The 26,918-nt window shown below is 43.2% G+C and overlaps 2 protein-coding genes across 8 annotated transcripts in view; one reads left to right on the top strand and one right to left on the bottom strand.

The window, feature by feature from the left end:
• NALCN (sodium leak channel, non-selective) overlaps window positions 1-13,523 on the bottom strand; it is a 657,013-nt gene extending 643,490 nt beyond the window's left edge. For 2 of the 7 annotated variants that reach the window (XM_056555671.1, XM_056555665.1), the window contains exon 1: window positions 13,386-13,523. The gene's annotated coding sequence lies outside the window, so the exon portion shown is untranslated. The remainder of the gene's footprint in view (window positions 1-13,385) is intronic. The other 5 variants (XM_056555668.1, XM_056555673.1, XM_056555672.1 and 2 more) reach the window with 4 other exon arrangements.
• A 21-nt stretch (window positions 13,524-13,544) lies between these two features.
• ITGBL1 (integrin subunit beta like 1) overlaps window positions 13,545-26,918 on the top strand; it is a 500,590-nt gene continuing 487,216 nt past the window's right edge. The window contains exon 1 of the mRNA XM_056555676.1: window positions 13,545-13,678. The gene's annotated coding sequence lies outside the window, so the exon portion shown is untranslated. The remainder of the gene's footprint in view (window positions 13,679-26,918) is intronic.

The following is a 26,918-nucleotide window of genomic DNA, read 5'->3' as shown; positions in this document are numbered from 1 at the left end:
AAAAAAACTAAAATTAAAAAATACAGAGTCTCCTCTGTCCTCCACTCGTTACCTGTATTAATGGCACCTGTTTGAACTTGTTATCAGTATAAAAGTCACCTGTCCACAACCTCAAACAGTCACACTCCAAACTCCATTATGGCCAAGACCAAAGAGCTGTCGAAGGACACCAGAAACAAAATTGTAGACCTGAACAAGGCTAGGTAGACTGAATCTGCAATAGGCAAGCAGCCTGGTGTGAAGAAATCAACTGTGGGAGCAATTATTAGAAAATTTAAGACATACAAGACTACTGATAATCTCCCTCGATCTGGGGCTCCACGCAAGATCTCACCCAGTGGTGTCAAAATGATAACAAAAACAGTAAGCAAAAACCACACGGCGGGACCAAGTGAATGACCTGCAGAGAGCTGGGACCAAAGCAACAAAGGTTACCATCAGTAACACTACACCGCCAGGGACTTAAAATATGCAGTGCCAGACGTGTCCCCCTGCTTAAGCCAATACATGTACAGGCTGTCTGAAGTTTGCTAGAGAGCATTTGGATGATCCAGGAGAAGACTGGGAGAATGTCATATGGTCAGATGAAACCAAAGTAGAACTTTTTGGTAAAAACTCGACTTGTTGTGTTTGGTGGAGTAAGAATGCTGAGTTGCTTCCAAAGAACACCATACCTCCTGTGAAGCATGGGGGTGGAAACATTTATGGACATTTATCAACGGGTTTAGTCAGGTTTTCTTTACTATAATTGTCACAAAATTGTCGCAACTGCGACTACACGATTTTTCGTGCGACATTTTGACTGGAAAGCGAGAAAAGCAAGTTTTCCTAAAATTAACTATGTAGTAATAATTTTAAAATGGACTACGGGTAGTCAGGTATTTATTAACTGCGACAGTCGCAACTGCGCAAAAAAAAGTCGCAACAGCGTTAAAAATTGACTAAATTTACTCCAGCTCAAACATGGAGCAGAAAAAGCTACTACCAAAGTAAAAAAGGTAAAATTGCTTACATGAAAGAAAATTATCAACAATCTGAAACCAGTTGATAAATACGTCGCACATAAGCAAAAAAAAAGTAAGGAAAAAATTACTAAAAAAAAGAATACATAAGCAAACATTGGTAAATGTCCCTCATTGTGCTTTGGGGCTGTTTTTCTGCTAAGGGACCAGGAAGACTGATCCCTGTAAAGGAAAGAATGAATGGGGCCATGTATTGTGAGATTTTGAGTGAAAACCTCCTTCCATCAGCAAGGACATTGAAGATAAGACGTGGCTGGGTCTTTCAGTATGACAATGATCCCAAACACACCGCCCGAGCAACAAAGGAGTGGCATCGTAAGAAGCATTTCAAGGTCCTGGAGTGACCTAGCCAGTCTTCAGTTCTCAACCCCATAGAAAACCTTTGGAGGGAGTTGAAAGTCTGTGTTGCCCAGAGACAGCCCCAAAACATCACTGCTCTAGAGGAGATCTGCATGGAGGAATGGGCCAAAATACCAGCAACAGTGTGCGAAAACCTTGTGAAGTCTTACAGAAAACATTTGACCTCTGTCATTGCCAACAAAGGATATAAAACAAAGTAGTGAGATTAAATCAGACAATGTGATTTTATGGATTTTTTCTCTCTCATTATGTCTCTCATAGTTTAGGTATAACTATGATAAAAAAATTAGAGGCCTTTAATTTCTAAGTGGGAGAACTTGCACAATTGGTGACTGACTAAATAATTTTTTTCCCCCCACTGTATAACCCCTTCCCGCAGAATGTCATATATAAACGCCGGTTTATGGTCCTGGTCAGCGATCACTGTGATTGGTCCCTGTGGACCAATCACAGTGATCTGGGGTGAAAGTTCAGATCCCCCGCACTGCCCGCCCCTGGAAGTCGGGCAGAACGGGGGACGAAGCGCTGCAGGGGCTCGCGGGGACCTGCAGGATAGGGGGGGGGACACGAGGGGACCGGCGGACTTACCTGATCCAGCGGCGGGACCGAGGAGCAGCGCAGGACCGGCCACGTGGACGAGCAGCGACGGGTAAGTATGTGGTCCTCAGAGGCAGCAGTGAAGATCTTCACTGCTGCTTCTAGGAGTCTGAAAACTACAACTCCCAGCATGCCTAGACAGCCTTTGGCTGTCCGGGCATGCTGGGAGTTGTAGTTTTGCAACATCTGGAGGGCCCCAGTTTGGAGACCATTGTATAATGGTCTCCAATCTGTGCTCTTCCAGCTGTTGCAAAACTACAACTCCCAGCATGCACTGACTGTCCAGGCATGCTGGGAGTTTTAGTTAAGCAACATCTGGCCCTTCAGATGTTGCCGAACTACAACTCCCAGCATGCCCTTCAGCTGTCTGGGCATGCTGGGAGTTGTAGTTTTGCAACAGCTGGAGACACACTGGTTGGGAAACATTGTTTCTAACTCAGTGTTTCCTAACCTGTGTGCCTCCAGCTGTTGCAAAACTATAACTCCCAGCATGCACTAAAAGACCATGCATGCTGGGAGTTGTAGTTTTGCAACATCTGGAGGGCCCCAGTTTGGAGACCATTGTATAATGGTCTCCAATCTGTGCTCTTCCAGCTGTTGCAAAACTACAACTCCCAGTATGCACTGACTGTCCAGGCATGCTGGGAGTTTTAGTTCAGCAACATCTGGCCCTTCAGATGTTGCCGAACTACAACTCCCAGCATGCCCTTCAGCTGTCTGGGCATGCTGGGAGTTGTAGTTTTGCAACAACTGGAGACACACTGGTTGGGAAACATTGTCTGTTTCTAACTCAGTGTTTCCTAACCTGTGTGCCTCCAGCTGTTGCAAAACTATGACTCCCAGCATGCACTAACAGACCATGCATGCTGGGAGTTGTGGTTTTGCAACAGCTGATGCAAGCCCCCCGCCCCGCCACCCCCGTGAATGTACAGGGTACATTCACATGGGCGAGGCTTTTACAGTGGGTTTCTCGCATCTTGAGATGCAGCAAATTTTGCGCTGGGAAACTCGCTGTAACCCCCCGCCCATGTGACTGTACCCTAAAAACACTACACTACACTAACACAAAATAAAATAAAAAGTTAAAAACACTACATATACACATACCCCTAAACAGCCCCCCTCCCCCAATAAGAACATCCGGTACACCACTGTTTCCAAAGCAGAGCCTCCAGCTGTTGAAAAACAACAACTCCCAGTATTGTCGGACAGCCGTTGACTGTCCAGGCATGCTGGGAGTTTTGCAACAGCTGGAGGCACCCTGTTTGGGAATCACTGGCGTAGAATACCCCTATGTCCACCCCTATGCAAATCCCTAATTTAGGCCTCAAATGCACTTGGCGCTCTCACTTTGGAGCCCTGTCGTATTTCAGGGCAACAGTTTAGGGTCACATATGGGGTATCGCCGTACTCGGGAGAAATTGTGTTACAAGGTTTGGGGGGTATTTTCTTCTTTAACCCTTCATGAAAAGGAAATGTTGGGGTCTACACCAGAATGTTAGTGTAAAAATTTTTTATTTTTTACACTAACATGCTGATGTTGCCCTATACTTTACATTTTCACAAGAGGTAAAAGGGAAAAAAGCCCCCCAAAATTTGTAACGCAATTTCTCCCGACTACAGAGATACCCCATATGTGAGCGCAAAGTGCTCTGGGGGCGCACAACAAGGCCCAGAAGGGAGAGCGCACCATGTACATTTGAGGTGATTTGCACAGGGGTGGCTGATTGTTACAGCGGTTTTGACAAACGCAAAAAAAAAAAAACCCCACATGTGACCCCATTTCGGAAACGACACCCCTCACGGAATGTAATGAGGGGTGCAGTGAGAATTTACCCCCCACAGGTGTCTGACGGATCTTTGGAACAGTGGTCCATGAAAATGAAAACTTGTACAGCCCACTGTTCCAAAGATCTGTCAGACACCAGTGGGGGGCAAATGCTCACTGTACCCCTTGTTACGTTCCTCAAGGGGTCTAGTTTCCAAAATGGTATGCCATGTGTGGTTTTTTTTGCTGTTCTGACACCTTAGGGGCTTCCTAAATGCGACATGCTCCCCGAGCAAAATTTGCTCTCAAAAAGCCAAATATGACTCCTTCTCTTCTGAGCATTGTAGTTCGCCCATAGTGCACTTCAGGTCAACTTATGGGGTACCTCCATACTCAGAAGAGATGGGGTTACAAATTTTGGGGGGTATTTTCTGCTATTAACCCTTGCAAAAAGGTGAAATTAGGGGGGAAACACACATTTTAGTGGAAATTTATTTTTTTTTTTTTACATATGCAAACGTCGTGAAACACCTGTGGGGTAATAAGGCTCACTTTATTCCTTATTACATTCCTCAAGGGGTCTAGTTTCCAAAATGGTATGCCATGTGGGTATTTTTTGCTGTTCTGGCACCATAGGGGCTTCCTAAATGCGACATGCCCCCCGAGCAAAATTTGCTCTCAAAAAGCCAAATATGACTCCTTCTCTTCTGAGCATTGTAGTTCGCCCATAGTGCACTTCAGGTCAACTTATGGGGTACCTCCATACTCAGAAGAGAAGGGGTTACAAATATTGGGGGGTATTTCCTGCTATTAACCCTTGGAAAAATGTGAAATTTGGGGGGAAACACACATTTTAGTGAAAAAAAATATTTTTTTTTTACATATGCAAAAGTCGTGAAACACCTGTGGGGTATTAAGGCTCACTTTATTCCTTGTTATGTTCCTCAAGGGGTCTAGTTTCCAAAATGGTATGCCATGTGAGGGTTTTTTGCTGTTCTGGCACCATAGGGGCTTCCTAAATGCAACATGCCCCCCAAAAACCATTTCAGAAAAACGTACTCTCCAAAATCCCCTTATCGCTCTTTCCCTTCTGAGCCCTCTACTGCGCCCGCCGAACACTTAACATAGACATATGAGGTATGTGCTTACTCGAGAGAAATCAGGCTACAAATATAAGTATACATTTTCTCCTTTTACCCCTTTTAAAAATTTAAAAATTGGGTCTACAAGAACATGCGAGTGTAAAAAATGAAGATTGTGAATTTTCTCCTTCACTTTGCTTCTATTCCTGTGAAACACCTAAAGGGTTAAAATGATGACTGAATGTCATTTTGAATACTTTGGGGGGTGCAGTTTTTATAATGGGGTCTTTTGTGGGGTATTTCTAATAAGAAGACCCTTCAAATCCACTTCAAACCTGAACTGGTCCCTGAAAAATAGTGAGTTTGAAAATTTTGTGAAAAATTGGAAAATTGCTGCTGAACTTTGAAGCCCTCTGGTGTCTTCCAAAAGTAAAAACTCGTCACTTTTATGATGCAAACATAAAGTAGACATATTGTATATGTGAATAAATTTTTTTTTTATTTGTAATATACATTTTCCTTACAAGCAGAGAGCTTCAAAGTTAGAAAAATGCAAAATTTTCAAATTTTTCATCAAATTTTAGGATTTTTCACAAGGAAAGGATGCAAGTTACCAAAAAATGTTACCACTACGTTAAAGTAGAATATGTCACGAAAAAACAATCTCGGAATAAGAATGATAACTAAAAGCATTCCAGAGTTATTAATGTTTAAAGTGACAGTGGTCAGATGTGCAAAAAACGCTCTGGTCCTTAAGGCCAAAATGGGCTTGGTCCTGAAGGGGATAAAGAGGGTGGTTTGTGTGCAGATCTGGTATATAAGGGGCATGGGTGTGAGCAGTAACACTTACGAGGACACTAGGGGAAAATCATCAATTTTGTGTGGTTTGCATTCTTCATGTTTTTAATTTGTAAAACCTTTCTCATTTATTAGCCCTCATTTACTAATGTCAACCCGACTTTTTGTCGGGTTGTGCGACCAAATTTGTGTTGCATAGCCCATGCGACACAAATTTGGTCGCACAATCCGACAAAATATATCATCACTCAGTTTTTTCTTTTTAAACCCGTGAAAATGGGCGTGGTTATCACAAAAAGGGGCGCTTTCCCGACAAAAAAGAAAAAACACTCTGAGTATGATGAAAAACTCACAGGAAAACCTGTGAATTTTTCTTCACCAAAACCCAACAGCTCTGAGCTGTCCGGAAATTACTCAAAACTGACAATCCTACCCCCATCATGGAACAGGGTCTAAGGCGTTGATCGCATTGGGTCTCACTTCTGAGACCCGATCCGATCAAAAGTTATTAAGCAGGGGAGCGGGCGGCATGCTCCGCTCCCCAGCGATGTACGATGTATTTTACTTTCATTTTCAAATTCCCCGGCAGGATCCCTGAATGGCCGGTACTGAAGAGCCATTCAGGGATCCCGGCGAGGTTCTCAAATAGAAGAGCTGCGGTGGGGAAAGTATATGTCCCCACAGCTTCTATATATCTTGCCCCCTGCTTCGCTATATGTCTTGTCCCCCGCAGCGCATGTGTGTGTGTGTGTATATATATATATATATATATATATATATATATATATATATATATACCCCGCAGCGCATGTAGATATATATTATATATGCCCCCCGCACAGCGCACCTAAACACATATGCCTCTGAAGCGCTATCAATGACTAATACGCTTCAGAGGCATATGTGTATAGAAGCGAAGTGGGGACCAGACATATAGCATTATCTGGTCCCCACTTTGCTTCTATACACAATCCTCCTGAGTACAAACACCACAGCTGCCCCATCGTCTCCCCCATCCCCGGTGTTATAATTACCTGGGCCCGGGGTCCGCGATCCTTCTGGCTCCGGCACGGTTGCTGTGCGCTGTCACTATGTGCACTGACGGTGACGTCTCGTTGGGGACATCACTCGTCATTGTGCAGCGCACAGCAACAGCGCCGGAGCCAGAAGGATCGCGGACTCCGGGAACAGGTAATTATAACACCGGGGATGGGGGAGGCGATGGGGCAGCTGTGGTGTTTGTACTCAGGAGGATTGTGTATAGAAGCTAAGTGGGAACCAGATAACACTATATGTCAGGTCCCCACTTCGCTTCTATACACATATGCCTCTGAAGCGCTATCAATGACAAGCATTAGTCATTGATAGCGCTTCAGAGGCATGTGTATATATAGATGCGCTGTGCGGGGGGCATATATAATATATATCTACATGTGCTGCGGTGTGTATATGATAGCGCTGTGCGGGGGGCATATATATATATATATATATATATATATATATATATATATACACACACACACACATACACACACATATACATATACACACACACACATGCGCTGCTGGGGACATATGATTGCGCTGTGCGGGGGGCATATATACAATTTATCGTGCAACACATTTTCCAACCCGCGCGACACAAAGCGTTTCCCGTGCGACACATTAGTAAATCAGGGAGAAAAATACACGAAGTAAATCAAGAAACACTCAGAGATAAACCCGGCACTCTTAGTAAATGAGGGCCATTGTGTCTTACATTAGCCATAATTTGGGCATATCTCAAATTGTGGCACATTGCACCCATATCTCTCACATACATCACATAATGCATCTTTACCTCACAACTTATACTTCGGGATAGAGGATGGGGGCTCATGTGGAGACACCAGAACGGCAACAGAGGCCATACACCTTTTTTAAAGATTCCTAGAGACACATTTCCCACAGATGACCCTAGATGCTAGTGTCTCCAACAACCAAGATGTGACCTCATCTACAAGCACAGCCACAGCTTTAATAACATGGCAACCATGGTGGCTAAGGTGAATATCTCATAATTAACCCTTGTGTTAATGAGGAAGATGGAGGATGTGGCTGACCAGCTCAGCAAGACTTGGATTAAAAATAAATAAATAAAAAAAAAAAGTTTTTTTTACACCAAGAAAAATGTATTATTATTTAAGATGTTTGTAATTTAGGATTATTAGGGCGTCCGACACTTGTTTCTCATAGGTGGCGAAGTATTCCGCACAGTATTCAGTGTTCATTCTTGGAAATCCAAACTTTCCAGTGCAGAAATTGTTGAGTGAACGGTTCAGCAGAATTCCATTCAAAAACAATGTGAAACTGCTGCACTGGAATTTCTGAGTGGATCTCCGCTTGGATATTCTGTAGTATGAACATATCCTTATGCTGACAGGCACAATACACCGCACTACCACTATTATCCACAATGCATTACAACAGTGATCTAATGTAAGCTGAACGACAAATTATAAAAGCAAACAAGAAAAGAATGTAACAGGCACTTTTTGTATGGTTAAAATGATAAATCTGATGGTTTTGTTAATCTAACCAAGGACATGCCCCTTTTTCTCAAACCCTAAGGCCATGTTCACACGTCAAAATTGACATGCGGAATTCCATTTGGAATTCTGCACGGAGATTCCGCTGCAGCAGAGTCCTGTTGAATTCAGCGGGATTCTGCTGCAATGTGCACACGGCAGAATTTCCGTGTCTGCCGAAACAAAGAACCTGTTTTTACGGTCTCCACACGGAATGCATAACTGTCTATCAGAAGGCGCAGTCTGCGGAATGTCTGCACAGAGATTTTCCATGCGGACATTCCAAAATGTGAACATAGACTAAGGCAAACTGGGTCTGAGGGTTTCATTCTGATTTTATGGCGCATGTAAGGCACAATTTTTGTGCACAGGTGTGGGTTTCATGATTATAAATCCCCATCAGTGTGCAGATCTGGCATAAAAGGGGCACAGGGCTGAGCAGTAACATTTATGGGGACACTGGGGGAGATTTATCAAAACCTGTCTAGAGGAAGAGTGGTGCAGATGCTCATAGCAACTAGATAGCTTATTTCATTTTTTAAAAGGCCTCTGCAAAATAAAAGGTGTGAGCAGAAACATTTAGAGGGTCAGTGTGTAGATCTGGCATATAAGGGGCACAGGACTGAGCAGTAACATTTATGGGGTCAGTGTGTAGATCTGGCATATAAGGGGCACAGGGCTGAGCAGTAAAATTTATGGGGTCAGTGTGTAGATCTGGCATATAAGGGGCACAGGGCTGAGCAGAAACATTTATGGGGTCAGTGTGTAGATCTGGCATATGAGGGGCACAGGGCTGAGCAGAAACATTTATGGGGTCAGTGTGTAGATCTGGCAAATAAGGGGCACAGGGCTGAGCAGTAACATTTAAGGGGTCAGTGTGCAGATCTGGCAAATAAGGGGCACAGGGCTGAGCAGTAACATTTAAGGGGTCAGTGTGCAGATCTGGCATATAAGGGGCACAGGACTGAGCAGTAACATTTATGGGGTCAGTGTGTAGATCTGGCATATAAGGGGCACAGGGCTGAGCAGTAACATTTAGAGGGTCAGTGTGTAGATCTGGCATATAAGGGGCACAGGGCTGAGCAGTAACATTTAGAGGGTCAGTGTGTAGATCTGGCATATAAGGGGCACAGGGCTGAGCAGTAACATTTACCGAACCCCAGGGGTTCGGTGAGTCAGTCTCGCGGGTTCGGCAGGGCAGGCAAACCAAGCAATTGCTTGGGGCCCCGAGCAGAGCCGGCGTTTGCCCGTCCTGTAGCGACGGGGCAATTCCCCCCATCACTATTAACTCCCTGCGGCCCCGCCATTAAGTTTAAAAAACGCAGGGACCGCCGGGACATAGCGCATGCGGGGACGTCACTGACGTCCTGTGCGTGCGCCCATAGAAGCGAAGGCGCCAAGGACCAGAGGATAGAGAAGGAGGCGCGCGCTGGCCAGCTTGGTAAGTGACCAGCGGCACGTCATCTTCGGTGCTCCGACCACCGGTCCCGAGACCTACTGCTATAGCCGGAGCGGTGGTCGGAGCACTGAAGTGGGCAGTACACAGGCATACAGCCTCCAGCCATACACTGTATATGGCTGGAGGCTGTATGTCTGTGGGGGAACACTGCCTGCGCCTAATGTGTGGGGGAACACTGCCTGCGCCTAATGGTTTTGTTCATTTTGTGCACCTATGTATAAATATATACACCTTTGTTTTAAATTAGAGGGGTTCGGTGAATGCGCATATGAAACTGGTGGGGTTCAGTACCTCCAACAAGGTTAAGAACCACTGATTTAGAGGGTCAGTGTGCAGATCTGGCATATAAGGGGCACAGGGCTGAGCAGTAACATTTATGGGGTCAGGGTGTAGCTCTGTCATATAAGGGGTACAGGGCTGAGCAGTAACATTTATGGGGACAGTGTGTAAATCTGGCATGTAAGGGGCACAGGACTGAGCAGTAACATTTATGGGGTCAGTGTGTAGATCTGGCATATAAGGGGCACAGGGCTGAGCAGAAACATTTAGAGGGTCAGTGTGTAGATCTGGCATATAAGGGGCACAGGCCTGAGCAGTAACAATTATGGGGTCAGTGTGTAGATCTGGCATATAAGGGGCACAGGGCTGAGCAGAAACATATAGAGCAGTGGTTCTTAACCTGGGTTCGATCGAACCCCAGGGGTTCGGTGAGTCAGTCTCGCGGGTTCGGCAGGGCAGGCAAACAAAGCAATTGCTTGGGGCCCCGAGCAGAGCCGGCGTTTGCCCGTCCTGTAGCAACGGGGCAATTCCCCCCCATCACTATTAACTCCCTGCGGCCCCGCCATTAAGTTTAAAAAACGCAGGAATCGCCGGGACATAGCGCATGCGGGGACGTCACTGACGTCCTGTGCGTGCGCCCATAGAAGCGAAGGCACCAAGGACCGGAGGATAGAGAAGGAGGCGCGCGCTGGCCAGCTTGGTAAGTGACCAGCGGCACGTCATCTTCGGTGCTCCGACCACCGGTCCCGAGACCTACTGCTATAGCCGGAGCGGTGGTCGGAGCACTGAAGTGGGAAGTACACAGGCATACAGCCTCCAGCCATACATTGTATATGGCTGGAGGCTGTATGTCTGTGGGGGAACACTGCCTGCGCCTAATGTGTGGGGGAACACTGCCTGCGCCTAATGGTTTTGTTCATTTTGTGCACCTATGTATAAATATATACTTAAATATATATACCTTTGTTTTAAATTAGAGGGGTTCGGTGAATGCGCATATGAAACTGGTGGGGTTCAGTACCTCCAACAAGGTTAAGAACCACTGATTTAGAGGGTCAGTGTGAAGATCTGGCATATAAGGGGCACAGGGCTGAGCAGTAACATTTATGGGGTCAGGGTGTAAATCTGGCATATAAGGGGCACAGGACTAAGCAGTAATATTTATGGGGTCAGTGTGTAGATCTGCCACATAAGGGGCACAGGGCTGAGCAGTAACATTTAGGGGATCAGTGTGTAGATCTGGCATATAAGGGGCACATGGCTAAGAAGTAACATTTATGGGGTCAGTGTGTAGATCTGGCATATAAAGGGCACATGGCTGAGTAGTAAAATGTATGGGGTCAGTGTGTAGATCTGGCAAATAAGGGGCACGTGGCTGAGGAGTAACATTTATGGGGACAGTGTGTAAATCTGGCATATAAGGGGGTACAGGGCTGAGCAGTAACATTTATGGGGTCAATGTGCAGATCTGGCATATAAGGGGCACAGGGCTGAGGAGTAACATTTATGGGGACAGTGTGTAAATCTGGCATATAAGGGGCAGAGGGCTGAGCAGTAACATTTATGGGGTCAGTGTGCAGATCTGGCAAATAAGGGGCACAGGGCTGAGCAGTAACATTTAAGGGGTCAGTGTGCAGATCTGGCATATAAGGGGCACAGGACTGAGCAGTAACATTTATGGGGTCAGTGTGTAGATCTGGCATATAAGGGGCACAGGGCTGAGCAGTAACATTTATGGGGTCAGTGTGTAGATCTGGCATATAAGGGGCACAGGGCTGAGCAGTAACATTTAGGGGGTCAGTGTGTAGATCTGGTGGTATATAAGGGGCACAGGGCTGAGCAGTAACATTTACGGGGTCAGTGTGTAGATATGGTGGTATATAAGGGGCACAGGGCTGAGCAGTAACATTTAGGGGGTCAGTGTGCAGATCTGGCAAATAAGGGGCACAGGGCTGAGCAGTAACATTTAAGGGGTCAGTGTGCAGATCTGGCAAATAAGGGGCACAGGGCTGAGCAGTAACATTTAAGGGGTCAGTGTGCAGATCTGGCATATAAGGGGCACAGGACTGAGCAGTAACATTTATGGGGTCAGTGTGTAGATCTGGCATATAAGGGGCACAGGGCTGAGCAGTAACATTTATGGGGTCAGTGTGTAGATCTGGCATATAAGGGGCACAGGGCTGAACAGTAACATTTATGGGGTCAGTGTGTAAATCTGGTGGTATATAAGGGGCACAGGGCTGAGCAGTAACATTTAGGGGGTCAGTGTGTAGATCTGGTGGTATATAAGGGGCACAGGGCTGAGCAGTAACATTTAGGGGGTCAGTGTGTAGATCTGGTGGTATATAAGGGGCACAGGGCTGAGCAGTAACATTTATGGGGTCAGTGTGTAGATCTGGTGGTATATAAGGGGCACAGGGCTGAGCAGTAACATTTATGGGGTCAGTGTGTAGATCTGGTGGTATATAAGGGGCACAGGGCTGAGCAGTAACATTTACGGGGTCAGTGTGTAGATCTGGTGGTATATAAGGGGCACAGGGCTGAGCAGTAACATTTATGGGGTCAGTGTGTAGATCTGGTGGTATATAAGGGGCACAGGGCTGAGCAGTAACATTTATGGGGTCAGTGTGTAGATCTGGTGGTATATAAGGGGCACAGGGCTGAGCAGTAACATTTAGGGGGTCAGTGTGTAGATCTGGTGGTATATAAGGGGCACAGGGCTGAGCAGTAACATTTATGGGGTCAGTGTGTAGATCTGGTGGTATATAAGGGGCACAGGGCTGAGCAGTAACATTTATGGGGTCAGTGTGTAGATCTGGCATATAAGGGGCACAGGGCTGAGCAGTAACATTTACGGGGTCAGTGTGCAGATCTGGTGGTATATAAGGGGCACAGGGCTGAGCAGTAACATTTAGGGGGTCAGTGTGTAGATCTGGTGGTATATAAGGGGCACAGGGCTGAGCAGTAAGATATCTGCAGCACATATGCACAGGAGGTGATGGGGCTTTATACAATACTAAGGTGACACCAAACATAAGAGAATAGTAATAAATCAGAAAGTTCTGCTGTGATGTATACATAGCACTCCTCTCTACACTGCAGGGTGACGGCCTATGTGCGCTACATAAGTGGTTTGCGGCTGAACCTTGCGCTCCCGCCCCTCCTCCTCGCTGATAACTGGGATGCTGCAGCTGGCAGCTCTGTCGCCATGACAACCCCAGTGATTGGGGGAGGGGGCGGAGAGCTGTAGCCTTCACCTGTAGCCTACGCTCACACATATTATCTAAGCCAGAGAGATGGCTCCAACACATGACGTCTGCACTGAGCTATCCGGGATACTGTAGTATGGAGAGGCGCACAAAGACACACAGACAGGGCCCACTGCCTCCCCTGAACCCCCGCACAACACATGAGGCGATAGCACAACACTGGAGGAGGGGATGGTGAACCTACCTAGTGCCCCGGCTCTGCGACCACCTCTAGGCTCTGCTCCTCATTCTCTGAGGGGGAAGGGGGGGTGATGCGGCAGTGTCTGTGCGGCTCCTGTCTGCCGCAGGTGAAGTGCACACAGCCCTATGGTCGCCGGAGACGCTGCACGACATGTGGAGAGGGGCTGCTCACTGCTCGGATCCTTCCTGCTCGCCTGTCATCAGTCTCTCAGCAACAGCTGGGCTCAGCTCTTATGGAGGGGCGGAAGGGACACAATTCCTGCTCCTCCACATGTGCTCTGAGGAAGCTGCTCTGAGGTGATACATGTGTGTGGGGAAGGGCAGAATAGCAACATATTGGGATGTATAGGGGACCATTACACATACATACATATGTGTGTGTGTGTGTGTGTGTGTGTGTATATATATATATATATATATATATATATGTAATGCAAGCTATGGTTGTGAGTCTTGTAATAAAAAAAAAAAATCAGAATGTCATTCACAAAAAAAAAAATTCTAGGAAGATAAAGTGATTTTGTCTCCATGCCGCCTTTTTGTTTACGCTTTTTCCAACCATGATGCCTCCAGCTGTTGCAAAACTACACCTCCCAGCCTTTGGCAGCTGATTTTGCTACCCTTTGACTTCATTTGGTAAGAAAATATGCAGCAGAAAATACACAGAAAATTACGGCCCATGTGACCCTACCCTAAAGGAAATAAACATGTTAACAGATACTGCCGTATGCCAGTTGTTTCCAGTTGACTTACATTATACAAAAAAAGGGACTGTAACGTATATGTCAACTACATATTGTATACAGCAAAATTAAACGTATTGTAACCTGCCATATGAAGACAAAAATGCAGTGAGAATGCACACTTATACGATAATGCAGTGTTTCCCAACCAGGGTGCCTCCAGCTGTTGTACAACTACAACTCCCAGCATGCCTGGACAGCCAGGCATGCTGGGAGTTGTAGTTTTGCAACAGCTGGAGGCACCCTGGTTGGGAAACAATGGTTTGATGTATACTTGGGGACAGGGGTGTTGCTAGGTTTCCAAAAGACCGGGGGCTAGAGCCCATAGCCCAAGCCATGCCCCATAACCACACTCCAGTCACGCCTCTAACCACGCCCCATTACGCACACCTCCTCCTTCAATATACTCCCTACTACCAGCAGGCAACTGTACAGTGTTGTTGCAGCAATCACCACCATACTGTTACAGACCAAATCCAGTAGACCAATATTACCAATAATACCAATACACAAGGAGGAATAGCATCACCATACATATTACCATCATACTACTACTGACCAAATCCTGTATAGTGAGACCAATATTACCAATAATACCAGTATACAAGGAGGAATAGCATCCCCATACATATTACCATCATACTACTACTGACCAAATCCTGTATAGTGAGACCAATATTACCAATAATACCAGTATACAAGGAGGAATAGCATCCCCATACATATTACCATCATACTACTACTGACCAAATCCTGTATAGTGAGACCAATATTACCAATAATACCAGTATACAAGGAGGAATATTATCACTATACATATATTACCATCATACAACTGCTGACCAAATCCTGTATAGTGAGACCAATATTACCAATAATACCAGTATACAAGGAGGAATATTATCACTATACATATATTACCATCATACTGTTACTGACCAAATCCTGTATACTGAGACCAATATTACCAATAATACCAATACACAAGGAGGAATAGCGTCACCATACATATTACCATCATACTACTACTGACCAAATCCTGTATAGTGAGACCAATATTACCAATAATACCAGTATACAAGGAGGAATATTATCACTATACATATATTACCATCATACTGTTACTTACCAAATCCTGTATACTGAGACAAATATTACCAATAATACCAGTATACAAGGAGGAATATTATCACTATACATATATTACCATCATACGGTTACTAACCAAATCCTGTATACTGAGACCAATAATACCAGTATACAAGGAGGAATTTTATCACCATTTATATTACCATCATACTGTTACTGACCAAATCCTGTATACTGAGACCAATATTATCAATAATACCAGTATACAAGGAGGAATATCATCACCATACATATTACCACCATACTGTTACTGACCATATCTAACCAAAACTAAGAGCAATAATACCAGTACAAAAAAAAAAAAGGTCAGCATCTTCAAACAAAATGAAACACGTTCACACTGCTAGTTATGTGTGTTACTAGTAGGGACAAATAATACCGTCATACCATGACCACTACCACTGACTACCACCTGGAAAGCCTGTAGTTTTGCAACATCTGGAGGCGCATTGGTTGTGGAAAAGATGAGAAGTTGAGCAGTAAGCAGGTACAGGTACGCTTTACTATATGGCTTTACTATAGAAGGGGAGCAGCTCCCTGTCTAAAGCAGTGTTCCCCAACCAATGTACCTCAAGCTGTTGCAGGACTACAACTCTCAGCTTGCCTAGACCCCCTTTGGTTGTCTGGGCATGCTGGGAGTTGCAGTTTTGCAACATCTGGAGGCACGCTGGTTGTGGAACACAGACTTAGACGTTATAGACACACAGCAATGACTGGGAGCTGCTCCCCCTCTATAGTAAAGATGGCGGTGAAGAGGTACAGGTACACCCTGGTGCATTAAGTCCCAGATAGAAAATGTGTACCTGTACCTCCTCACCGCCGTCTTAACTATAGAGAGGGAGAAGCTCCCAGTTAAGGCAGTGTTCCCCAACCAATGTAGCGCAAGCTGATGCAGAACTACAACTCTCAGCATGCCCAAATAGCCTTTGGCTGGAGGCACACTGCTTGTGGAACACTGTTGTAGAAGATAAAGAAGCACAGCAATGACTGGGAGCTGCTCCCCCTCTACAGTAAAGATCGCGGTGAGGAGGTACAGGTATGCCTTTTCCATCTAAGACTTATTGCACCAGGGCGTACCTGTACCTCCTCCTCACCACCATCTTTACTATAGAGGGGGAGCAACTCTCATCTAAGGCAGTGTTCCCAAAGCAATGTAACTTAAGCTGTTTAAATACTACAACTCTCAGCATGCCCAGACAGCCTTTTGCATTAATGGAGCAGGAGTGGACTAACATTACTCAGGGCCCCTGGACCAAAAAAGGCAAGGGCCACCTGCACACCAAAATTACACCCACAAAATAAACTTTAAAGGAAATCTGTCACCAGGTAATGCAGGTGACATTGATGACAACAGTACTTCTCCTGTTCTGTGTAGGGGATCTCCGGTATACTTCTCCGTTAGCTTCAGCTCCGGGCCAGGCTTGGGGCACGGGCGGAGCTTAGTAACGTCATCGTTGCTGTTCTCTAGCAGCGGGACTCAGCAGAGAGCAGCATCGGTGACGTCACTAAGCTCCGCCCATGCCCCAAGCTGGGTCCGGACCTGAAGCTAACTGGGAAGATTATAGGAGATCCCCCTGCATGGAACGGGACAAGGTAAGTACTGTTGTCATCAGTGTCACCTGCGCTACCTGTCGGTACTGACAGGTTAGTGCAGGTGAAACTGGTGACAGATTTCCTTTAACCCCTTAACAACAATGGACGTAAATGTACATCATTGTTCAGTGGTACTTAGCTCACTATGACATACATTTGCGCTCTGTAATGACCATGAGGACCGCTATGCTCGCGTCATGCACGGCAGGTCCTGGCTGCTAGCAGCAGCAAGGGACCTGCTGGTAATGGCGGACATGAGCGATCACACTGATGTCCGCCATTAATCCCTCAGATGCCGTGACCAATACAGATCACGGCATCTGCGGCAATGCGGCACTTAAAATGGATGATCAGGTCGCCCGCAGCGCTGCAGCGGGGATCCCATTATCCAGCATGGCGGCTGGAGGTCTCCTCACCTGCCTCCGGCAGAGCAGCAGATCACCAATAATACAGATTAGTGCTATTCCTTATGCATAGCACTGAACAGTATTAGCAATCAAATGATTGCTTTAAATAGTCCCTCTTGGGGACATAAAAAGTGTAAAACAGAAAACGTTAAAAAATGTGAAAAATACCCTCCCCAATAAAAATTAAAATAGTCCCTTTTTCCCATTTTTCCCCCAAAAAGCGTAATTTTTTTTTATTAATAAACATATTTGGTATTGCCATGTGCGTAAATGCCCTCACTATCAAAATATAATGTTATTTATACCGTATGGTGAATAGTGTAAACGTTAAAAGAAAAGTCCAAAATTGATGCTATACACAGGCCAGTATAATATACAGGATCTGTATACTATATAAGTGTATATATACAGTGCCCATTTAGCGGTAGATACTAGCTGTACAGAGATCTGTATTCAATATTTGATTATATACAGGACCATATGGCGGTAGATATCAACTGTACACAGGATCTGTATACCATATAGGTGATTTTATACAGGACCACATGGCGGTAGATATCAGCTATACACAGAATCTGTATACCATATAAGTGCTTACAGTTACATCTAGGGGCTCACAATTACGTCTTTTCTGATCAGCCGTGTCCTCTTTCCTTGTCTTCTCCATCCGGATCAAACCGCCATGTCAATCTCTAAACATCTGCAGGTCAAACATGTTGGACTCATTTTTCCAGTGCCCTCCCCTCCTCTACATAATCTTTCCATCTAAAGGGCCACAAACTGTAATAATGCCCTCCTTGGTGTCCTGCACAGTAAAAGGGCAGGAAGGTAGGTAACTAGGTAGGTAGATCAGGTAGCCAGATATGTAAGTAGGTGACTAGCCAGGTAGGTAGCCAGGCATGTAGGTAGGTGGCTAACTAGGTAGTTAGGCAGCCATGTATGAAGGCCAGTTATGCACATAAGTAGCCAGGTATGTGGGTATGAAGCAAGATATGTAGGTAGGTAGTTAGGCAGCCAGGTATGTAGGTAGTTTAGCCAAGCATGTAGGTAGGTAGCCAGCACCCCCCTCAATCCAGTGGCAGATCCAGATTCTAGTCTCGGTAGTCTCAGAGTATTTTGTGTTAGCGGACAGAAAATAAGGTGTTACTTACGGAAGTTACAGGTAGGTAATGCCCCCAGGTAGGTAGTGTCCCCTAGTAGATCATACCCCCAGGTAGATCATACCCCCAGATAGATCATACCCCCCTTTCCGCAGAATGCCGGGTTTATACTGTGCTGCGGCATGGGAAGGTTATGAAGCGAGCTCAGGAGCTGAGCTCGCATCATACCCGCAAGGTCCCGGCTGCTATCAGCAGCAAGGACCCGTGGCTAATGCCAGACATCGCCGTTCTGGCAGATGCCCGGCATTAACTCTTTAGACATGACGGTCTAAAAGTGAAAAGTAAAAGCATACCGGCAGCTCAGTCGGGCTGATCAGCTAGGAAGCAGCAGGAGTCTTACCTGCCTCCTGTGTGTCTGAACGGCGATTGATTGCTGCAAGCCTGAAATCCAGGCTTGAGCAATCAACCACTGATAACACTGATCAATGCAGAGCTATGGCTTTGCAGTGATCTGTGTAAAAGATCAGTGTGTGCAGTGTTATAGCCCTCTATGGGGACTATAATAAAGTTAATAAAGATCATTTAACCCCTTCCATAATAAAAGTTTGAATCACTCACCTTTTCCCATAAAAAAAAACTGTGTAAATAAAAATAAACATATGTGGTATTGCCGCGTGCAATGTCGTTAATTAAACCACACAGTCAATGGCGTACACGCAAAAAAAAATCAGATTTAAGGTACCTAGTTACAAGTTGGGTCCTCACTACTTGGGTCCCTTCAAAGTCAAGAACCGCATTAATCCGGTATCCTACCAGCTCCATCTTCCTCCCTCCCTCAAAATTCATAACTCTTTCCATGTCTCCCTTCTCAAACCTGCTATCTTTAATCGTTTCTCTCCCAAACTTCTTTCTCCCACCCCTGTCACTGGTACCTCAGACATTTTTACAGTTAAATAAAAAATATTTATGTGAACCAGTCCTCAAAAGCACAGGGGAGAGAAAAAGGAAAAGACTAGTGGAGATGGGATCCAAGAAATGGTCTTTATTATATAAAAAGGATATATATGACCAATCGCCTAGCAGGGCCCTTGCTAAAGGCGAATGGAATATACTGGGTAAAAAATAGATATAATAAAAAATACAGAATATAGTAGGATTAAAATGAGATAAATATGATGGGTAAGTAGCACCAAAGAAAATTCATTAATTAAATATCTGCTGCATATATCAGGAGAAAACGTTCTCAGTCCATGTAATTCATAGGGATATTTCAATGAAAAATCCACAAGAAATGTCCAGAATGAAAAGTCACAATTAGTTTGGGTGTGTCCGGAGTAACGATATATGGTAGTGAGTGTAGCGACAATAGCTACAATAGGAAATTCATGGACAGGTAATGCAGACAATGTGGCAAACACTGTCAGCGATGAAGATGTCAAGTCTCGGTGCACAGCACCACTCACCCTCCTTTGGAGTCCTCAGGTCCGGGCTGGCACGGCTGAGTCCGGCACTCTGGATATCAATGCCCGCCTGGGTGGTATGCTGGGTGAATGGCTGAATCTCCGGGGGTCTGAGTGTCCTGGGCTGGCACGGGAGGCGTCCGGCCTTGGGGAGGATGATGTCCAGGAGTAACTCTGCCGACCGGGGCTGTGAGAGGATGCAGGTAACAGGTGGTGCGGATTGCACGTATGAATAAGGTGCTAACAGCGCGCGTGCAGCAGTGGTCCCGGAATCGTGGGCATCCAGCTGTTGCAATTGGAATATGGCAGATACAGTCTATTTGAAGTGATATACACTTATGGATAAGGTGCAGATAATGGGCTAGACGCGTTTCAAGGCCGCGGGCCTTTTCTTCAGTAGCTATAGGTGTGGATAAAGGGTGGAAATGCTGGTTTTATATAGTCTCCATGCAGTGATGATGTAATACTAATTGGAAAAGAGGAAAAAGTGGAGACTGGAAGTTTCAGGTATGTTGTAAAATGGGTAATGGATCCAGATAGAAAATGGGAATAGGGAAGAGAAGAAAGAAAAGAAAACATAGGGATAAAGATGGTGAATTAGATATGAGTGTGAGTCAGGAGAAAAAATAAATAGATAAATAGATAAAAAAATAATGGTCATTGGGTATGTGTAGAGATGCACTATGGATCAAGACTATAGTGGAAATCATGAGAAAAAATATGAATAGTAAAATTCTTAAAAGGTGTGTGAAAAAATAAATAAAAATAAATAAATAAATATTTTGATAAAAAAGTGAACAACTGCAATGCAAGATATGATAATGTATTGATAATGATGTAAATGGTACATATGTAGTTTATGGTGTGTATAGAAATTAAAATTATATAAAGTTAAGCCACAGTGGGAATGGATTAATTGATGAAATTTAGTAAAAATGTATATAAAAATTAATTGATAAAAGATAGAAATTAATTAATAAAAAATATGAAAATGGATGAATATGATATAAAAAAAATATAAAAATGTAAAAAAGCAGGAGGAGGGCACTTCAAAGGAGAGGTCCATAGACATGTTCTGTGGATAGTCTTGGGGAGGCTCACCCCCAAGGGCCGTCACTGGGTCGATAAACGGCCAGCCAGTGACGGGTCATGAGGGAGAGCCACGCTACAAGATAAGATCAAAGGAACCCAAAGACTTCAAGCTCTGCGTTCAATCCTCTTGGAATTATGGTGTCAAAATCAAAAATCTTTCTTGATTCTGCTTTGGACATCTTCATAATGTAGTCACCACCTCGCCAACATCTTCTTACATTTTGGATGGCTAGAAAAAAGAGATCTGATGGATTTTGATTATGATGTTCAATGAAGTGGAGGGATAATGGATGTGTTTTTAACCCTTTTTTTATATTGTAGATGTGTTCTGAAATGCGTATTTTTAATTGTCTCTTTGTGCGGCCTATGTATTGTTTTCCGCATGTACACTGGATTAGGTAAATTACTCCCTTGCTGTGGCAGGTAAGACATTCAGATATTTTGTGTGTGTAGTTGTTGGATGTAGAAGTTATTTCAGTGATTTTTTTGGGAAAGTTGGTGATTTTACAAGCTGAGCAACTTCCACATCTGTGGAATCCTTTAGTTTGTAGCCATGTGGATGATGTTTTGGGATTGGTTGGTTGTCTGACAGTGGGGGCGACTTGGATGCCCAAATTTGGGGCTTTGGTGTAAACTATAGGTGGGTGTAAGGGGATATTTTGACCGATGATTTTATCCTTCATTAAAAAATGCCAGTTGTTTTTGATGATCCTCTCAATTTTTTTATAATCTTTGTTAAATGGTAAAATTATTTTTGGATCATCGGTTTGTGATAGTGGATCTCTTTCTTTAGGAATAAAAATTGATGATCTGTCTAAAATACGAATTTGATTAAAAGATTTGTCTAAAATGTTTTTTGGATAGTTTTTCTCCAAGAATTTGTCAGTAAGGGTTTGTGCTTCTTCTTCGAATTTGGTCTGTGAAGTGCAGTTTCTTTTAAGCCTGCGGTACTGGCCCATTGGAACGTTTAAAAGCCACCTGGGTAGGTGGCAACTATTAAAAAGAATAAAACTATTTTTGGCTACAGGCTTATGGTACGTACTGCAGGTTAATTTAGGTATATCTATAGTGATTAAAAGATCAAGGAATTCTAAAGTGCCTGTGCTTATATGGGGGGTAAAATTTAGGTTCAAATTGTTAATGTTAATTTCTTGGATAAAATCTTCCAACAAACATTTAGGGCCTTTCCAAATAAAAACAATGTCATCAATGTAGCGCCGCCATAGTACGAGATCCGCGCCGATCCTGGGAGTAATGTATCGTTCCTCCCAGGCTGCCATAAACATGTTTGCGTAACTGGGCGCGAATCTCGTACCCATGGCGGTGCCGGTGGCCTGTAGATAAAATTTGTTTTCAAAATAAAAATAATTGTGGGTTAAAATGAAATTAATGGCTTGAAGGATAAAATCTATCTGTTCTGGTAAAATGTCATCTTTAGTTAAAAAATGTTGGACTGCTTTTAGGCCATCAGTGTGTTTGATAATCGTATACAGGGAGCTCACATCCAAAGAGACTAGAGTGTATTCAGGTTCCCATTTGATGTTTTCTAATATCTGTATGGCTTGAGTAGTGTCTTTAAGATAGTATTCTGTAGTTTGGACGATAGGCTGAAGCAAACGGTCAATGAGTTGGGACAAGTTGGATGTTAATGAATTTATCCCTGATACAATGGGGCGGCCAGGGGGGTTGGTGGAGTCTTTATGGATTTTGGGGAGACAGTAAAAGACAGGTAGTCTTTCCTGTGTCCCTAGAATAAAATCATATTCTTTTGATGAGATAATGTCAGATTGTAGTGCATTATCGCATAACGTTTTCAATTCTTTACTAAATTCAGTTGTGGGGTCTGACTTCAATTTGGTATATGTTTTGGTATCTGATAATTGTCTTATGCATTCATTTGTATATTTTTCTGTATCCAATATCACGATACCGCCCCCTTTATCTGCCGGGCGGATCGTGATGTTGTTGTTGTTTTGTAATTCTAAAATAGCTCTTTTTTCTTTAAAAGTGATATTGTTTTTTGAATAGGATTTTAGGTTTAATTTTCTGATGTCCGTCTCTACAGCTTTTTTGAAAGTGAGGATATCTGGACCTGCTTCTTGTTTTGGGTAGAACTTGGATTTTAAAGTGCAATTAGTGCGGGTATAGATGGTGGTGGGAGTGGTAGGGTTAGTTATGGGTTGTTTGATAAAATATTTTTTAAGACAGAGTCTTCTTATGTATTTTTCTACACCAATAAATGCATCAAATTTGTTTAGTGGTTGGCTTGGTGCAAATTTTAAACCTTTATTAAGTAGTTTAGTCTGAGTATCAGTGAGAGATGTTGTGCTAAGGTTGAATATGATATTGGATTTGTCTAGTTGGTTTTCCCTATTTTTTGTGGGGGTTGTGTTCCTCGTAGTGGCTCGTTTCTGTCTTCTTCTAACCCTCTTTTTTTTGTTGGGGTGTTCATATGAAATGTGGGAGTGGGGGGAATGGGATGAATTTCGGCTTGTATCGATTGTGTTTTGAGGGAACAGTGTGTTGGATTGTGTGTGGGTAAGTGACGTGTTGTGGGAGGGTATCGTGTTGTGTTGGGTGTCCTGGGTGGTTGATAAGATTGATGTGTGTGGTGAAATCTGTGATAATTTCTGTGGGGTTGTGGGGAATAGTTGTGTGAATGATTCACACAACTATTCCCCACAACCCCACAGAAATTATCACAGATTTCACCACACACATCAATCTTATCAACCACCCAGGACACCCAACACAACACGATACCCTCCCACAACACGTCACTTACCCACACACAATCCAACACACTGTTCCCTCAAAACACAATCGATACAAGCCGAAATTCATCCCATTCCCCCCACTCCCACATTTCATATGAACACCCCAACAAAAAAAAGAGGGTTAGAAGAAGACAGAAACGAGCCACTACGAGGAACACAACCCCCACAAAAAATAGGGAAAACCAACTAGACAAATCCAATATCATATTCAACCTTAGCACAACATCTCTCACTGATACTCAGACTAAACTACTTAATAAAGGTTTAAAATTTGCACCAAGCCAACCACTAAACAAATTTGATGCATTTATTGGTGTAGAAAAATACATAAGAAGACTCTGTCTTAAAAAATATTTTATCAAACAACCCATAACTAACCCTACCACTCCCACCACCATCTATACCCGCACTAATTGCACTTTAAAATCCAAGTTCTACCCAAAACAAGAAGCAGGTCCAGATATCCTCACTTTCAAAAAAGCTGTAGAGACGGACATCAGAAAATTAAACCTAAAATCCTATTCAAAAAACAATATCACTTTTAAAGAAAAAAGAGCTATTTTAGAATTACAAAACAACAACAACATCACGATCCGCCCGGCAGATAAAGGGGGCGGTATCGTGATATTGGATACAGAAAAATATACAAATGAATGCATAAGACAATTATCAGATACCAAAACATATACCAAATTGAAGTCAGACCCCACAACTGAATTTAGTAAAGAATTGAAAACGTTATGCGATAATGCACTACAATCTGACATTATCTCATCAAAAGAATATGATTTTATTCTAGGGACACAGGAAAGACTACCTGTCTTTTACTGTCTCCCCAAAATCCATAAAGACTCCACCAACCCCCCTGGCCGCCCCATTGTATCAGGGATAAATTCATTAACATCCAACTTGTCCCAACTCATTGACCGTTTGCTTCAGCCTATCGTCCAAACTACAGAATACTATCTTAAAGACACTACTCAAGCCATACAGATATTAGAAAACATCAAATGGGAACCTGAATACACTCTAGTCTCTTTGGATGTGAGCTCTCTGTATACGATTATCAAACACACTGATGGCCTAAAAGCAGTCCAACATTTTTTAACTAAAGATGACATTTTACCAGAACAGATAGATTTTATCCTTCAAGCCATTAATTTCATTTTAACCCACAATTATTTTTATTTTGAAAACAAATTTTATCTACAGGCCACCGGCACCGCCATGGGTACGAGATTCGCGCCCAGTTACGCAAACATGTTTATGGCAGCCTGGGAGGAACGATACATTACTCCCAGGATCGGCGCGGATCTCGTACTATGGCGGCACTACATTGATGACATTGTTTTTATTTGGAAAGGCCCTAAATGTTTGTTGGAAGATTTTATCCAAGAAATTAACATTAACAATTTGAACCTAAATTTTACCCCCCATATAAGCACAGGCACTTTAGAATTCCTTGATCTTTTAATCACTATAGATATACCTAAATTAACCTGCAGTACGTACCATAAGCCTGTAGCCAAAAATAGTTTTATTCTTTTTAATAGTTGCCACCTACCCAGGTGGCTTTTAAACGTTCCAATGGGCCAGTACCGCAGGCTTAAAAGAAACTGCACTTCACAGACCAAATTCGAAGAAGAAGCACAAACCCTTACTGACAAATTCTTGGAGAAAAACTATCCAAAAAACATTTTAGACAAATCTTTTAATCAAATTCGTATTTTAGACAGATCATCAATTTTTATTCCTAAAGAAAGAGATCCACTATCACAAACCGATGATCCAAAAATAATTTTACCATTTAACAAAGATTATAAAAAAATTGAGGGATCATCAAAAACAACTGGCATTTTTTAATGAAGGATAAAATCATCGGTCAAAATATCCCCTTACACCCACCTATAGTTTACACCAAAGCCCCAAATTTGGGCATCCAAGTCGCCCCCACTGTCAGACAACCAACCAATCCCAAAACATCATCCACATGGCTACAAACTAAAGGATTCCACAGATGTGGAAGTTGCTCAGCTTGTAAAATCACCAACTTTCCCAAAAAAATCACTGAAATAACTTCTACATCCAACAACTACACACACAAAATATCTGAATGTCTTACCTGCCACAGCAAGGGAGTAATTTACCTAATCCAGTGTACATGCGGAAAACAATACATAGGCCGCACAAAGAGACAATTAAAAATACGCATTTCAGAACACATCTACAATATAAAAAAAGGGTTAAAAACACATCCATTATCCCTACACTTCATTGAACATCATAATCAAAATCCATCAGATCTCTTTTTTCTAGCCATCCAAAATGTAAGAAGATGTTGGCGAGGTGGTGACTACATTATGAAGATGTCCAAAGCAGAATCAAGAAAGATTTTTGATTTTGACACCATAATTCCAAGAGGATTGAACGCAGAGCTTGAAGTCTTTGGGTTCCTTTGATCTTATCTTGTAGCGTGGCTCTCCCTCATGACCCGTCACTGGCTGGCCGTTTATCGACCCAGTGACGGCCCTTGGGGGTGAGCCTCCCCAAGACTATCCACAGAACATGTCTATGGACCTCTCCTTTGAAGTGCCCTCCTCCTGCTTTTTTACATTTTTATATTTTTTTTATATCATATTCATCCATTTTCATATTTTTTATTAATAAATTTCTATCTTTTATCAATTAATTTTTATATACATTTTTACTAAATTTCATCAATTAATCCATTCCCACTGTGGCTTAACTTTATATAATTTTAATTTCTATACACACCATAAACTACATATGTACTATTTACATCATTATCAATACATTATCATATCTTGCATTGCACTTGTTCACTTTTTTATCAAAATATTTATTTATTTATTTTTATTTATTTTTTCACACACCTTTTAAGAATTTTACTATTCATATTTTTTCTCATGATTTCCACTATAGTCTTGATCCATAGTGCATCTCTACACATACCCAATGACCATTATTTTTTTATCTATTTATCTATTTATTTTTTCTCCTGACTCACACTCATATCTAATTCACCATCTTTATCCCTATGTTTTCTTTTCTTTCTTCTCTTCCCTATTCCCATTTTCTATCTGGATCCATTACCCATTTTACAACATACCTGAAACTTCCAGTCTCCACTTTTTCCTCTTTTCCAATTAGTATTACATCATCACTGCATGGAGACTATATAAAACCAGCATTTCC

This window comes from Hyla sarda, chromosome 2 (assembly GCF_029499605.1).
Source record: "Hyla sarda isolate aHylSar1 chromosome 2, aHylSar1.hap1, whole genome shotgun sequence".
NCBI lineage: Eukaryota > Metazoa > Chordata > Amphibia > Anura > Hylidae > Hyla > Hyla sarda.
Note: the sequence above shows the minus strand (reverse complement) of the source record. Positions and strands in the feature narration are given on the sequence as shown.